Raw genomic sequence first — 15,940 nt, 5'->3', positions numbered from 1 at the left:
AAAACATCCATTGCATAAAACTAAATTTAAAGATGCTTTAAAATAAGCTTACTTTCTCCTGGCCCAGTGTTTTGTTTGTTTGTTTTTTTTTGTTTGTTTTTTGTTTGTTTGTTGTTGTTCAACTTCACTAAACTTAGTTTGAACCCTTCATCTGTGAGACATCTGTCCAGTGCTGTTGGGGACCCAGAGATGAGCAGAGCCACTAGTTAATTCCTGCTTTTGTGGGGTTTTATATATATTAAAAAGGAGACAAGCCACGTATGCTGGTGCTTGCTTTGTGCTTAACTGCTGTGAGAGTAAACAAAATGTTGTGGTTGAAGGGTATAAAGGTGATGGGGGGGTCCATACATTTGGGGAAATTGGGGAATATGTCTCGCTGGAGAGGTACCAAAAGACTCTAGTTCATTTAAATAGCAATCTCCTTCAGTATCTGTATTGGGAAAAGGCAGAGAGTTTGGAAGGAACTAGATGCCAAATGCATAGATATCAGCCAAATAAGTAATCAGGTATGGACAAATATTCTTTGGGTTGTTTTTGTTTTATTTATAAAATCCCGCTTATTAGACACCCTCAAAAGTAAGGGAATGGGTTCAAAGATGCTGTGGCAGAAGAGATTCTAAATAACCAGTAGGAAGGCCTCGTTGAGAAGGGGGCTTACAGACCCAACGGAAGCAAAGCAAGCCCCAGAGGGAGCAGAGGGACGAGTATTCTTGGTGGAGTCGACAGCAAGTGCAAAGGCTCTGAGACAGGGGCATGCCCAGCATGTTATCAATCAGTGAAGAAGTCCAGGGGTCGATCAAGGCGAGAGGAAGAGTGATGAAGAGGTGAAGAGTCAGCAGGTAGCAGGGGCTGGACCAAGTGTCTGGAGTCACTTCTATTTTGGGAAATACCATCATGCATGCTGGAAGCCTCTTGCCGTTCTTAACCTTGAGGGTAATTAGGACTGGGTTGAGGTCCCATCTGTAGCTTGTGTACAATCCCCTGCAGAAGGGCTTGGAGCAGGGCAGATGATTTGCTTTTCTGAGGGCTCAGTGGTGTGGACATTACCATGCTCTTCTGTAATGCCTCAGTCAAATGTGTGGTCACTCTTGGCACCCTCGCCCCAGAGCTCATTCATTGTGTTCTTCCTAGCTCAGTCTTTGTGTGTGTGTGTGTGTGTGTGTGTGTGTGTGTGTGTGTGTGTTTGTGTGTCTGGCTGTTTGGCTGTCTCTTGTGGTTTGAGACAGTGTCTTACTAAATCCAGACCTCACCATTGCAGTTAGCTTGGTTGGCCAGTGGACCCCTGGGATCCACCCATCTCCCCAGGCACATTGTAGACACTCACTACATCCAGCTTTTATGTGGGTCTTGGGATCTGAACTCAGGTCCTCATTGCCCCTGCAGCAGCACTGTCCCACGGGCCACCTCCACAGCCGCTGACAGCTCTACAGCCCCATCCTCGTGGTCCTTGTGCTCCCTCCACCCGTTCTCATCTACTATTTGTTTTTTGTTCTTGTTTGTCAACAAAATGAAGATAGCTCTGCTTCTTGTTCTAATTATAAAGATATTGTATTTTCGTATCAAGGAGTAAGAACGAAGAAGGAAGTGAAAATGACTTTACATCCCATGTCTCAGGGATAACCTTCGCCAGCAGTTGGTTACCAGCCTTTGCAGACTCTTCGTGTGTATGTGACGATGTGTCTAGATGTATATCTACAAAGGGAAATATATTTTTAACAAGATGAAATCATTCTGCATATCTGTTTTCTAACATAACTTTTACAACCAAAAAAAAAAAAAGTCTTGAGTGGACATCTTCTTCTGCCAATAATTATAAAAATACGCCATCATTTAAATCTACACCTAATTCTAAGTTGTCATTTTGCCAAATCTGATACATTTTTTTGTAAACCTGCTAAGAGCAAGGCAGAGTATTTTAAAAATGTCTTTCCAACAGTTCCTTAAGGCAGTTGTTGGCTTTAAATGAATTACCAGGGAAAAAAAGAATGGCAGAAGAGCCCAAGATCACAATTAGCGTTGAGTAATTTGGGGAGCCTGTGTAATTTTGGGTGAGTCACTGCTTCTTAGTGAACCGTGGAGAGAACATTAAGGACGTGTCTGTCATCGTTGCTAAGGGTGGGTGGTGGACGGAGACCCACTCACTGTTCTTCGTCGTTTAGATATATGGGGCAAAGTAATTCTGCTTTAAGACTCAGACAGGATAGTTCTTTGGGAGCAAAAGCACCTGTGTCCCATTTAGAAATCCTCTTTGTGCTTCAAAGAACCGTTGTCCTTCCTCTCTCTTCAAAGAAAATTCCCCTGAGGAGAGGACTGACAGGGTGCACATGCAGGGGGACATTATATTCCTTGCTTTAGGTATAAGACAGTTTTTTAAACATAAAAAACAAGCACCAGGGCTGGGATGTAGCGCAGTGATAGAATACTCGCCAAGGATGCTCAAGGCCAGGGTACCATCTCCACATCCCAGGGTACCATCTCCAGTATCATAGAACACGCATGCGTACACAAGAATAAACAGGTAAATTCAACAGTGGCTCCTCAGCTTGGACCATTTCCAACTTCCAGAGGACGACTTCTCCTTGGCTAGTCGGGTGGGCATAGAAACTTATCCTTTGACAAGAAAAGAACTTCCTTCTGCTTTGTCAAATGTAAAGCAAAGAGCACCACACAGTGTGTTTACAATGGAGAAAAGGGTTCTCAGAACACCAGAGTCCCTGGGGCATGGTCCCTGACCTCATAGGGCTTCAGAGTTACATTTTGCTTAATGGATTGAACAGAGAGATGTGCGGTGAGGAGCTGGAGCAGAAAGCGCCATGTGTTGTTTTTGACTCCCTGGCCTCATAAGCGCTGCTCTGCTGTGTTCCTGCATCTTCTAGGTGTTGGGTGCGGGCACTCCCAGGCATATTTATAAGTTTGGAGGTGAAAGTTGGCATTATGCATGCGTCTCCCAGCGAGCGAGCGAGCGAGCGAGCGAGGTGTGTTCTGTGTGGGACGAGGCAGGATGGAAGCCTCTTTGAAAGCACTATGAAGTCTCCAGATCTTCTGCCACCGAGGTGCTGTTAGTCATATGGTATCATTCTGGTAGAAATTATTTAAATTATATTTCAAATTAGCTTGTTAGAATAAAAATACTCTTGTGGGGAACACATTTAGACATTTGTCAAAGACTAAAGAGATTTTTTTTTCAACAACATTTTTATTCACAAACCTGATAGTCTTCTTCTTATTCCTCAGAGAATGAGAGAACATGGACTCTCTGGCTGAGGAAACCCTGTGGTACCTGAGTGCCTCCTGGCTGAAGGAGCTCGCATCCCTCTCTGCTGGGAGACGGGCTCAGGCAGGCGCTGCTGTTTGCCCTTCCTGGAAGTGTGAGTCTGTATCCCATGAGAGAGGAGCTGAGCCCAGCCAGCCCCTTGGTAGCTCTGAGGTATCCTGTCTGGGTCATGGGGTAGGGCAGTCCATAGGGACCCAATTAGTGAGGAACACTGCTTCGGAGCCCTTCTGAGATCTTTAATTGGGAAAGTGTTTAATTGGAGTTGTTCAGATAAGTGGAGAAAAGAAAGTTGCTTTGACTTCTGTTGTCCTGGGAGAGAAGAGTAACTGAGAAGGTCCTGGGGGGAGGGGGGAGGGTTGCAGCCTGTTCCAGGATTGTTCCAAGGGGCAGGGCAAGAAGCTGTTGGCGAAGGTGTACTTCGTTCATATGGTGTGAAGAAGTGGTCTCGGCCTCCTCCAGGTGGACGGTCTCCCCAGCTGGCCAGTTTGCCCTGCGAGGCTGTCAATGGAGCTGAAGTATGCCAATCCCCAGCCCCTTCCTGGGTAAGAGCTGGGACAGGTTGCTGAATCTCTCAGATTCAACAGTGACAGTGAGGACGCCTTCAAGAATGAAATGAGCGCAAACCCCACCATCTCATCCAATGAGCTTACGTGTGTCCAAGCTAAGCAAGCACATAAGGAAGACCCCACCCAACCCCAGGGAGATTCCCATGCGCAGGTCTGTTGTGCACTCCTGGAGGAGGCCTTGGCTCCATTCCCAGACTCACACGACATCATCTACACTACATCTGCCCTCTTCTCTTTCTGCTTCCTTCATTTCTTGCCTGGACTGTGGCTCTTTCATTAAGGCAGCGGTCCTCAGCGTTTCTTAGGGGTCACCTCAAACTATGGAAAAATGGATATTTACATTACAATTCATAGCAGTAACAAAATTATAGTTATGAAGTAGCATATCGGGGGGGGGGGTCACCACAACACCTAGAACTGTATTAAAGGGTTGTAGCAGTAGGAGTAGGAAGGCTGAGAACCGCTGTGTAAGGCCTTTCTTCTTAACCCCTTAACTCTCTATGCCACCTTCCATCATGGGCTCTAAAATAATTTCCCTAAGATATTCATTCTTTCCTACAAAATGGAAGCTCTCCCCTCACTGCCGCAGACTGAAGTCTGAGGATCACACATGTCTGCCTTCCACCCTTGTCTTCCACAGCCATCTTCTGTCTAAACCAACACACTGCCCAGGTCAGGCCTCACTCTGACAGAAGGACTAACCACTCCCTGACCATCTGAGCCATTCAACAGGTGACACACAGTGTGTTTGAGGCTAGAGGGTACTCAGTGGGATGAGATGGGAGGGAGGGGGGGGGACCTGATGACTGTTCCCTTTCAGTGTAAACCAAGGATTATCTAGGAGCTAGGGGCTAGATCAAGAAGAAAGGGAATGAGCTGGCCAGCTGCTGTGGTGGATTGGGGCAGAGAATTAGCTGAAATAAACACAGAGTTATCACCAGCCTTCAGATGTCTCTTGAAGAATCAAGAAGCTTATTTTAAAGGTGACTACAGCGAAGCAACTTGCCAACATTTCAAAAGATCTAAGTGTGGGAGCAGAGGCAGGTAGCCCTGGGTTCCATGGTCAGTGACAGTGGTCACTCTGAGCAGATTCTGAGAGTCTTGCCATCCATAGGTAGGGGACCCCATGTGAGCAAGGGGCTTCATTCTATGGCTCACCTCTCCGCCCTTGTACCACACAGTAGCATTGTCCCCTTAATATTCTTCCAGACTTTCTCTTTTTAAAAAAATGCATTAAGATTCTCCCCAGCATGACCTCTCTGAGTAATGAGATCTGTAAGTTTATTAACCTCTGTGAGAAGTGGCTTTCCTTGCTCCACAGGAGCGGATAATCTCCTAGAGGGAGTGAACGTCAGTGCACAGACCTGAAGGGTTAGCCGAGACGGGAAACGGTGTGGGGGTGGCTGTGATGTGTCTGCTGCCTCCCTATCATATGTGACTTCGCGTGTGGCCCATGGAAGATGGACTAGTGGTTTCCCCACGTTGCTGTCCCTCAGCCCACTCAGACACCAGAGAAACAATACTTTAACAAACCCCTGTTTCTTCCAGCAATGCCAGTTCTTGGGCCTGGGAGAGAGAGTGGGGATGGGGAGTGTTGAGTTGTGAGCAGACAGAACTATCTAGGTCGCGTGACATCCACAGTGGCCTGGCCGACCATGTTGAGACATCCTCTGTCCCACCGATGATGGCCTTCAAACCTGCATTCATGTGGGTTCTTGACATGAGCTGCTTGGGCGGCATCTGGACAAGCAGTGATGACTCATGACTCCAGCCTCGTTAATTTGACGTTTCCAGTATGTTTCACCTAGCCCAACCTTCCCGTCCTCTCTGTACCCTGCCACACTCTGTGCTCCTCTGCAATGTTCATCACATCAAACATTTCATTATCATTTGAAGCTGTGTCCCCAGTGCCATAATCAGGAATGATAGCACCCCTGCTAACCAAGCCAGTACTGTCTAATAGAAACATTATGGCCATCTTGGTAATTATGTTTTCTAATATCACATCAAAAAAAGGAGATAGATGAAGATAAAATCTTAATGTGTTTTAATCTACCATGTCCAGAATACTATTTCAACACGGAAACAGTGGTATGTAAAACAAATATGACTTCTATCTATCTGGAATTTGTGTTTTAGGGAGTGAGACAGACTTTGCTTGCTCTTGTGAGCAGCCCCTCACCCCCCAAATAAATCCTATAAATGAATCCACCAGCAAAATCTCTGCAAGTTGGCCCCCAGGGGGAAAGACTTGAAGGCTGACCAACTTCAGAACATATGTGTAGGAGATGCACCCCTGAAGCAGCCACTGTATGTGAGGTAGCAAGCAAAGTGTCCTGGGTAGAAAGAGAAGCAGGTTTACAGACCAAGAGTGGAGAGAGCTATCCTGGATGCTTGAAAAACTGACATCAGACCATCATGGCAGGATCTAGGCAGGGAAAGAAAGGAGCCCAGGCTGGGGCTGGAGAAAGAAGTAGGCCAGGTCCAAATCAGGTGTGACTGTGGAAAATGGCCGGGACCCAGGAGTGACGAGACTGAAGAAAAGGAGATGAAGGCGCTGGATGGCAAGTCTGACAACCTGAGTTTAATCCCTGAAACTCACCTGAACTCACCTGAAGAAAGAAGAGAAGTGACTCCTGCAGATTGTCCTCCCATCTATCCATCCATCCTTCCATCCACCCACCCACCTGTTCATCCATCTATCCACCCACCCACTCATCCATCCATCCATTCCCCCACCATCCATCCATTCATCCCCCATCCACACGTCCATCCATCTATCCCCCCACCCACCATCTATCCATCCAATCCCCCACCATCCATCCACCCATCTATCCATCCATCCATCCAATCATCCAATCAATATCTCTGTTTGCCCCACCACCCCCTGTGCATATGTGTGAGCTGAGTAATATTGAAGGGCTATGACAAGATCTTTACTAGTTCCCAGACAATAGCAGTTGCACTCTGTGGAGAATGAAGGAAAAGTTGAGGCAGAGCAACTCTGTAGGTCAGAGTGAATGCTGAGGCTCAATGGTAACGTAGGAAAGTCTTGGTCCCATACATGGTTTGTTAGAAGTTTCATGGGATAACATGTAGCATATGGGGTCAAGAAGAGAAAGAAAGTAAAGGACGTTGACACATGCTGCTCGTAGAGGTGAAGGGTCCTGGAAGAGGAACCATTAGGAGGGAAGGGAGGAAGCCAGATTCAGTACCTGCATGTTCTCTTCAGGAGCCTGGGTACCACAAAGAAGGAAGCAGTTGATTGTAGGACTGGAGCTCACCAGAGAAGCTAAAGGAAAAGGAGGACAGGGATGAGCCTGGAGCCTCATCCTTTCTTGGGCAGTCAGATAGAAGAAGCTAGCAAAGAAGATGGAGGAGTAGCTGGCTGGGAAGGAGAAACTTAGAGTAGCAGATTGTGTGGCAACATGGACTTTGTCATCTCAGTGAGCACCAGAGAGGTGGCACGGCCGCTGCTGGACCAGACCTAAGTCAGTGTCAAGGCAGGACTAGGAGCCAGGAGGGCTGGAAGGCACATGGGAAACACCGAAGGAGAGTTATGGAGATGGTGGACCTCTGTTTTGAAGTTGGCCTTAAGAGGGCAAGAAATCAAGTGGTAGCTGAGGCTGAAGGGAAAGGTAGGAGGTTTTGGATATGAGGGAGCTCCAGTCAGTGTAGCTGCAGAATAGAGCGGTTGCTACCAGGGAAGGCAGGCGACAGAGGAGCGATGAGAAGCTTGGTTCAGAGAAATAGGGAAGGGATGCGCCTTGGAGAGGCAAGGGAGACCTCTCTCTCTAAAAAGGAGGCCACTGTGAGGCTTGGGTGTGGTGGGAAGATCCTGGAGTCCCATGCCTCTTGTCTTTGACGAGTAGGAGGCTGGGTCATCAGCTTGAGAGCCAGGGTGGAGGACAGGGTGGGAAGCTAGAGGAGATGGCAGTGAATGATTATTGTCTGGGGGTGGATGGCAAGGCTACCAAAGAAACACGGGCCTGTGAGCCAACAGAGGATGACAGTTTGAGGTCAGAGAACACGAATTTACAGTGAAACTCACCCACCCAGTTTGCCCAGTGGCTGGGGTGTGGACTGGCTGCATCAGGTCTCCAGAATTATAACAGTAATGGACCATGGATGGGTGTGGACTCACCAACGAGGAATGTGAAGCTTGGCTATGGCTGATGGATTGGAGAGCTCTGTGGGTTGGCAATATTTGAATGGGCTAGAGGGATGGGGGCCATTAGAAGGTGGAGAATGACGGGCAATTCATATGTTAAGGTAAGTGGGTTCAGCACATGGCTGTGGGCAAGGGTCACTGAAGGAGTGAGCAGAAGAAGGCACTGGTGTGGAAGCCAAGGAAGATGGTATAGCATATTTGGATGGTACAGCATATTTGGGTTTTCTGTGGGGCCGGTGACATGACAAGACTGGTGGAAGAATCTGAAGCTCTCGATCAGTGACAGTGACTTAGAGGCAGGTGCCTAAGAAGCAGGTGCCTGGGATGGCCTGGCCTACCAGGGTTGGAGTGAGCTAAGGACACCAGCTGCCTCCGTTTGTGCTCTGCATGCTGGTATAAAGGGACAGAGCAGCTTGTGGTTTGGAGGGGCTTGTCCTCAGGGACAGCTGAGTTTAGTTAAGGGGGAAAGGGGAGGGGAATATTTGACATAATATTTGAATAAGGACAGCTGGTACTGATTGATCCCGGTGTTTTCAGAGAGCCCGTGAGGACCTTGGAGAATAAAGGAAGCCCCACCCAGACTTGGAAATACACAGATCAGGGACCTTGGGTCACGGGTGATCAGTGATACTCATACGTTCTCTCTGGGGTGGTGTGTGGACCTCAGCTAGAGCTTTCGTGAGTGTGAGAACGACCTGGGAATTTCCAGAGTTGGTGAGTTCTCCGTGAATCAGCTCAGGGAGGTGCTGAGTAAAAACCCTTTAGGCTTTCTCGTGAAGGCACTATAAAGAGGGCGGCGGAAAGAGATGTGAAATCTTGGTTCTGGGTGGGTGGGCACCCAAGGTCATTCAGATTCAGACGGTGGAAGGATTTTTTTGATGAGAAGCAGAATGAGAGGGTCTGGGCATCTGATCATGGTGGCTCTGTGTATTTCCTGGGGAAAATGTCTGTCCATCCCAGATCCTCAGTGAGGGACTGCAGAGACAATACCACCCAAGTCTAGCTTGATGAGCCAAGGAATTTAATTGGCATTACCTCCAGGAGTATGGGTGTGGGTGACTTCCAGGAGCATGGGTGGGGATCACCCACAGGACAGTGGGCAATTTACTGGCAGCACCCTTACTGAAGAAAGCCCTTCTGGCTTTAGCATTCACAGATCCATTTATATGTTCTCTGGGAGGGCAGGCCCAGTGTCCCCTTCCTTCTTCCAGGAGGGAATGAATATTAGTGGTCCATCTTGGCAGGATTTTGTTGGGTAATCTCGGCAGCTCTGAGTTTAGGGTGGCAACAGCTGTGTTGGGTCTGGAGGACAGAGCTCCACAACAGGTTTCTTCCACTTTATGATTCTGATTTATTCTATTATAGCTTTTCCTTGTCTAATCAGATAAATATGTGTGAATAATTTTCTTAATTGCTAGCATATATTTGTATGAAATTATGGGCTTTGTTGTGATATCTTCATGAGTATCTGAGATACTTTGATCATATTCACCCACTTTCTCCTCTCTCTTTCATTTATTTATTCACTTTATATCCCAATCATAACCCCTTACTCTTACCCTTCCCCCCTCACATGGCCCCTCCTCCAGTCTCCCTCCTTTTCTCCTCTGAGAGGGGGAGGCTCCCTCCGGGTATCAACCCACTCAACACATCACTGCAGGACAGGGCTCATGTATCCTCTCTCACTGAGGCCAGACAAGGCAGCCCAATTAGGGGAACAGGATCCATGGGCAGGCAACAGATTCTGGAATGGCCCCCGCTCCAGTTATTGGGGGACCGGCATGAATACTGATCGAGCTGCACATCTGCTATGTATGTGTGGGGGCTCAGGTCTAGTGTAGGCTTGCTCTTTGGTTGGTGGTTCAGTCTTTGGGAGCCCCAAGGGTCCAGGGTAGTTGACTCTGTTGGTCTTGTGGAGTTCCTGTCCCTGCTTTAACCCTTTCTTGTCTCCCAACTCCTTGTTTCACACTCTATCTAAATAGGCTCTCTCCTACTTTCACATCTCTAAAAATGTATTTTGCATACGAGAAGGGTTCTTTTATAAGGTTTTAAAATATTTTTATTAATTCTCTGAAGAGTTTATACAGTATAGTTTAGTCATATTCATGTTTCTCTTTCACCTCTTTCCAAACCCATCCCCACCTCTCTACCCATCCCTGCTTCACACCTCTGTCACTGTCATTACAGCCCTCTTCCAGTCCAGTCTGCGCTGGTCATGTGCTCTTGGGTGTGGGGCCATCCACTGGAGCTCTGTCGGAAGACCTGGGGCCACACCCTTAAAGAAAACTGATATTCCCTCTCACAGAAGCTGTCACCTGGCAGTAGTGCCTCAATCAAGGGTGGGGCCTTGGGAACCCCTCCCCTCCGTGCCTGACTGTTGACTGGCTTGATAGCGCACAGGTTCCTGTGCAGGCAACAACAGCAGTGGTTTTGTGTCGAGAAGACAGTTATACTCTGGCCCTGGTTGACTTCTGGCTCTTTCAGTCTTCCCATCCTGCCTTCTGTGATGGTTCCTGAACCATGTGGGGGTGGGGGTAATGAGAACGTGGAGTCTGAGACCCCTCCCCCAACTTGTTGTAGCCATGTCTGTGCTTTTCTGAGAGGGTGTCCAAAGGGGTCCTTGCTTGTCCCAAAAGAGATTAAGAACTTGGGCATATATGACCTAAAGAAAAGAAATCTTGGCCCGAGAGGTAAGGATAGGGGCAGGAGAGAGCTAGCTCTATAGCTACTGAGGGGCAAGGGGATTCTGAGAGCACTTGTGCCAAGGGTATGCATGGGGCAGAAGGCAGGAGTAGGTGACCTATGATGCTGGCAAAAGCTTTGTCTATAGCTTCTTGTAGAAAGGAATAAACACATTTGAGCATGGTCAACTTTTCCTGGTCTTCAGAGGGCAGAGGAAGGTGTGGCCTCCATCTTCCCCCACCCCACCCCCAGTAGCTACAGATTCCCAGGTATGCAGCTAAGGTCTGTCATCCGGGACACCTGCCCATATTTTCTTTCTGGGGACAGCTCATTAAATACTGCCCTAGTCAGTGGTCTTCCTCAATGCCTTCCTCCTTTGCATCGGGAAATGTTTTATACATCGTCTTTAGGTGTGAGTAGCTCCTTAACGTCTCATGCAGGACAGTGAGCCCCCATCATGTGACCTCAGTCACCTGGTCACCCGGTTCTTTTCTGTGATCTGGAGTAAGCACCCACCCAACACCCTGCACCCAGTGACTTCCCAGTGATGGTTAGAGCTCCTCTCTTGCTTTGGCTCGGATAGAATCTGTTTCACTACATTTAAGGGTAGTTCCCGTGCGTCACATTGGCTTTCTCAGCTTCCTTCTCCAGCCTTCCCACTCTGGCCTTTTGATTTTCCTCCTCTCCATTTGTTTTTGGGAGTTTTTGTCCCATTGTTACTGTTTTTGCTTGGCTGTTTTCGACGCAGGGTTTTGCTGGATTTCTCAGGCTGGCCTTGAACTTGCCACAGTCTTTCTGCCTCAGCCTCAAGTGCTGGGATCACAGGGCGGTTCTGTTTCCTCTGCTTGGCTTGGTTTTCTTTTCTTTCTTTCTGTTTTCTTTTTTACTCCCCCCCCCCACCCTTAAAGCAGGAGTGCTTTATCAAGGGTAGAATATTCTGGAAAACTGGAATTGAGGCCTGACTGAAAGACATATCATTTGCTTCGAGGGAGAGAGCTAAAAAAAGCTACTCCTTGGCTTCTCCCATGAATTTTAAATGCTTTGAAAGCTTTGCCCCAGGAGGAAAACAATGCCTCATGGCCTTAAATAATTAAATGGCGAACACTGAGCTCTGCAGTATCGACCCAGGCCGGTCGGTTGGTCTGTCACACCGTGGTCTTCAGGAGCCACTCTCTCAAGGGTAAAGCCAGCTGGGGGCCAAAGGAGGTTGAAAAAAAAATCAATCAACTTCAAATGCTGCCTGCTAAGCTTTTGGCAAAATTGGTAAAACTGTTGAAATGTCACACAAGAGGGGGAGGCGGCTCGTGTCACAAGAGATTCCTCCCAGAGGTATCAGCTGCATCAGAGCAGTGACCTCTTAGTTGGTCTTCTGTTTCTCCATTGCCAAGGGCTAGCCATGTGAGAAGACTGTGGCCTCAGACAAGGTCTCTGTCCTCTCTACCGCTAATGTGGGCGGCACTGGCTTCCCCACGTAATCGATGGAAGTTTCTGGACACTCTGTGAGGGCAGGAGAAGCCTCCTTTGTCTTCCCTCCCTGGCAGTAGTGGCCTCTGGGATCAGCCTGTCATTTCCTGGCTGTCTGCCCATTCACGGGCTTTGTCTTGGAGGCCACAAAAAGGCATGGTGCACACACATGAGGTTGGCCTCAAGGTCACAACGGTGACCACAGTGACCTTGTGGGGTCTTTCTTGCCTTCTGTGGAAGAATGAGTTCCACAGAACAAGGGACAAGGGATCTGTTCTTTCTTGATCACTCATATGCATTTCGTCTAAGCATCCAAGTTTCAAAAATTAAAAGTTAAAAAAGAAAATGGAGCTCAGAGACACCAAGCCACTTGATTCAAATTGCACAGCCAAGGTACAAGTTTCACACATTGTCTATGCAAAGGCATGGCACTCTAAAGTTCATATTTTATGAGACTTTCAGTTGCATGAGGGGGAAAAAAACACCTTTATTTCAAGAGTACAACTAGAGGTCTAGAGGAGAAGGCAGACATGTCCTTCAAGGGGGTTGTGGCCACAGAATTTTAAAGAGGGCAGAGATTCAAAATAAGATTTACTCTGACGCGAGTCACTTGGCTGCAGTTGTCATCTGCCCAGCTCCTACGATGGCACAGCCATCTTCCCTTTCCCAACCCCCTGCCTCCCAGCTTTTCCCTGGTCCTGCCTCCCAGATTGCAGTAGTGATTATCAGAACGACTGGACTTCAGTCCTGTTGAATTGCTTCTTACAGCCACACTCATTAAGCTGTTATTTCAGATTATGCAACAGGGATCCAAATGACAGCTAACTAAACCTGCTGGACTGGACCTGTGCATCGATCGCATTGACCCTGACACAGAGCGTGGTCAGGAGCCCTTCCGAGCCCACACTGCTTGCCTGCTTCTGGCCGCCACTAAGAATCCTTCCTGTGCTCCTCCAGTCCACACGTCCACACTTGGTGGCTACCTTCCTTATTCGGGTCTGAGCTGCACAAAAGCTGTCCTTTCCTCTGCTGTTGAACTGGAAGGAATCTGGAACCACACAGGCTTCAGGATTTGGTCCCCAACCCATCAGAGATGCTGGAGGTTTGAATTCTTAGAGGTCACACTAGTTTCTCTTTGCACGTCTTACAAAAATTCCTTGATTTCTCTATAGGCTCTTTTTTTTTTTTCCTGGAGTGAGTCCTTTATCCACTAAAGGGAAAATCAGCCCAGTGAATCATGAGTGTGGTTGGCGAGGGACGCTGAACTCACGTGACATGAAGCCCAGATGAGGCCTCACATAGTGCTTATTGCTGGGAGAAAGTCACAGTTGAGGCCTTCTGAGGTCTGTTTAGAAGGAAAGCTTCAGGTAGCCTCTGTCTTTTCTTGATAGAAATGTAGATGTTTCCCCTATCTATATCCATGGGATCAAATATTTGGCTGGCTGAGGCGGGTATACACTCAGACATCTGATCTAGAGGCCTCTGGTCTTTGTACTTGGTCTTATCAGAATCAATAGCTTTATTTGGTTGCCTGCATTCAAGAGGCAGCCAGTGAGAACAGCTGCCCTTGAGCCACCTGGGAGGAAGTTAGCCTTGTAAAAACAGCAGATTGGGCCCAGCAATGCCCTTTTTAGATCCCCCCAACCACCCACTTACTGATTGATATCTACTGTGTACCTTTAGTGTCGGCAGAGACAGACTTGGCCTACCTTTGTAGACCCAGCAGTGGTTCTCAACTTCCCTGATACTGTGACCTTTCAATACAGTTTCACATATTGTGGTGACCCCCAACCATAAAATTATTTAGCAGCTACTTCATAATAGTAATTTTGCTACTGTTATAAATTGTAATGTCAATATCGAATATGTAGGATATCTGATAGAAGACCCCCAAAGGGGTTTCAGCCCACAGGTTGAGAACCCCTGCCTTATAGCCTAGCAAGGAAGATGGATTGAGGATAACTACGAAGTAACTACTCAATTATAGTTGATTCCTTCACTGGGTTTTGTTCTTGGTGGTGTTTGCGGTATCAGGAAGCCAGACATATAGGAGCCCTTGTCTTTGTGGGACAGTGTACCGAAGCACACAGTGAATGAGAACAGGAGGAGTGAATCCTATGATGTAAGTGTTAGAAGGAACAAGAGACGGGAGAAAGTGATTGGGAGTGTGGCTCAGTGGGCAGGGCAGCTGCTACTGCTAAGTTCTGAATCACTTGCTGACTCTGTAAAACTCTTCTCTGTCTTCCTCACCAATGTGATGGTGTTAGGAGCGTCTGAGAAGGGACTGGGCCATGAACACAGAACTCTCAGGAATGGAAATCCTGCCCTGAAAAGAAGTCTCAAAGAACCAGGCCTTTGCATAAGGGAACAGAGCTAGATGGTGCCAGCTGTGAGCTGGAGAGAAGATCCTCCCCAGACTCCAAACTTGCTAGCACCTCCATCCTGAACTTCCCAACAGACAGAACCGCGAGAAACACACTTCTATCCTTTATAAGCCACCCAGCCTCATTGTGTATTGTTATAGCCCTGGAATGGACCCGGATAATACGCATCGGTTTCAGAGAGAAGGATCAAGGAAGTGAAGATTGTAGATGGGTTGGAGTTACTGGCCATGCCAAGTTAAGACAGGGAGTTAAGAGAGGCTGAGAGAGGAAGGAGTTCATGTCTAAAAGGCCAGTTGGAAGGGTTGTCTCTGCATGCATAGAAATCACCAAGAATCAAAACAAGGGTGGTGGGGGAGGGGAAGAGATGGCGATTCAGGTACCCAAACCACCAAGAATCAAGGGAGAGTAGCAGGGGTGTTGGTAGCTGATGTAGCAATGAGGGCTTCGGGCTGACAGTCTCATGATGGTCAGAACTCCAGGATGGCTTTGGCCTGGAATGATGTACAAGAATGGATGTTTACTCAGAAGCCAGCTGAGCATCCCAAGAATACTTCATCCTGAACATGGAGGAGAGGCAAAGGACTGAGAGGCTCTGTGATGGAAGGAGAGTAGGTAGAACAAAGGTTTGGGCATCACCAGATACACACGGTGGAACAGATGTTAAAGGAACCTGAAGAGTCACAGGGATAGGGTGACACAGCGACCATTGTGTAATGAACGTATATGAACTTGAGCAAATTACCCTCTGTGTGTGTGTGTGTGTGTGTGTGTGTGTGTGTGTGTGTGTGTGTGGTGTTTGGAGACAGAATTTCTTTATGCAGCCTTGACTGTCCTGGAACTTACTCTGTAGACCATGCTGGCCTTAAACTCAGAAATCCTCCTGTCTCTGTCTCCCAATGGCTGATTTCAAAGGTGTGAGCCACCACCACCTGTCTTGAACAAGTTATTTAATCTTTTCTCCTAGAATTAGCTCCGCAAAAGAAGCAATGGTGCTAATCTCAAGGCTGTCTAGAAGATTGGGAGAGGTCTCTTGAGTATCAGTGGCCAGTATGATGCTCACACAAGAAATGACCGTTAAACATTGAAATCTCTAGAAGCTACCTCTTCCAAAACACTGCCGAAACCTTGGTAGAATGGATCTCAGCATTGCTATTGGCCCCCAGGAAGGCCTCTCCTGTTTAGAAAACAGATTCCTTATGAGAGGGATATGAACTACCCTGATGCACTTGATTAAATGCACTTGGAAATAGGCGAATCTGAGGATAGATGTTTGAAGTGAGCTTTGAGAAGGTAAAAATGAAGTGGGAAGGTGGTATTGGCATACACAAACCATCTGGACCTGTGGAGGGGCTGGGTGACATGCCCTTAGTTCGTGGAAACAAGCACAGGCTGTTCTGAG

General features: G+C 47.7%; 1 protein-coding gene across 6 annotated transcripts in view; it reads left to right on the top strand.

Moving 5' to 3' along the window:
* The window catches only part of Homer2 (homer scaffolding protein 2), a 106,445-nt gene that overhangs the window by 5,385 nt on the left and 85,120 nt on the right, over positions 1-15,940 (top strand). The window contains exons 1-2 of one of the 6 annotated variants that reach the window (XM_006540909.1): positions 8,617-8,725; positions 12,952-13,259. The exons of 2 other annotated variants lie outside the window; for them this stretch is intronic. The gene's annotated coding sequence lies outside the window, so the exon portion shown is untranslated. Of the gene's footprint in view, positions 1-8,575; positions 8,726-12,945; positions 13,260-15,940 lie in introns of those variants that run through there. 3 more of the 6 variants (NM_001164087.1, XM_030242610.1, XM_030242611.1) reach the window with 3 other exon arrangements.

The sequence above is a fragment of the Mus musculus genome, chromosome 7, assembly GCF_000001635.26.
Source record: "Mus musculus strain C57BL/6J chromosome 7, GRCm38.p6 C57BL/6J".
Lineage (NCBI taxonomy): Eukaryota > Metazoa > Chordata > Mammalia > Rodentia > Muridae > Mus > Mus musculus.
The sequence above is the reverse complement of the archived record's forward strand: the minus strand, read 5'-3'. Positions and strand labels throughout refer to the sequence as shown.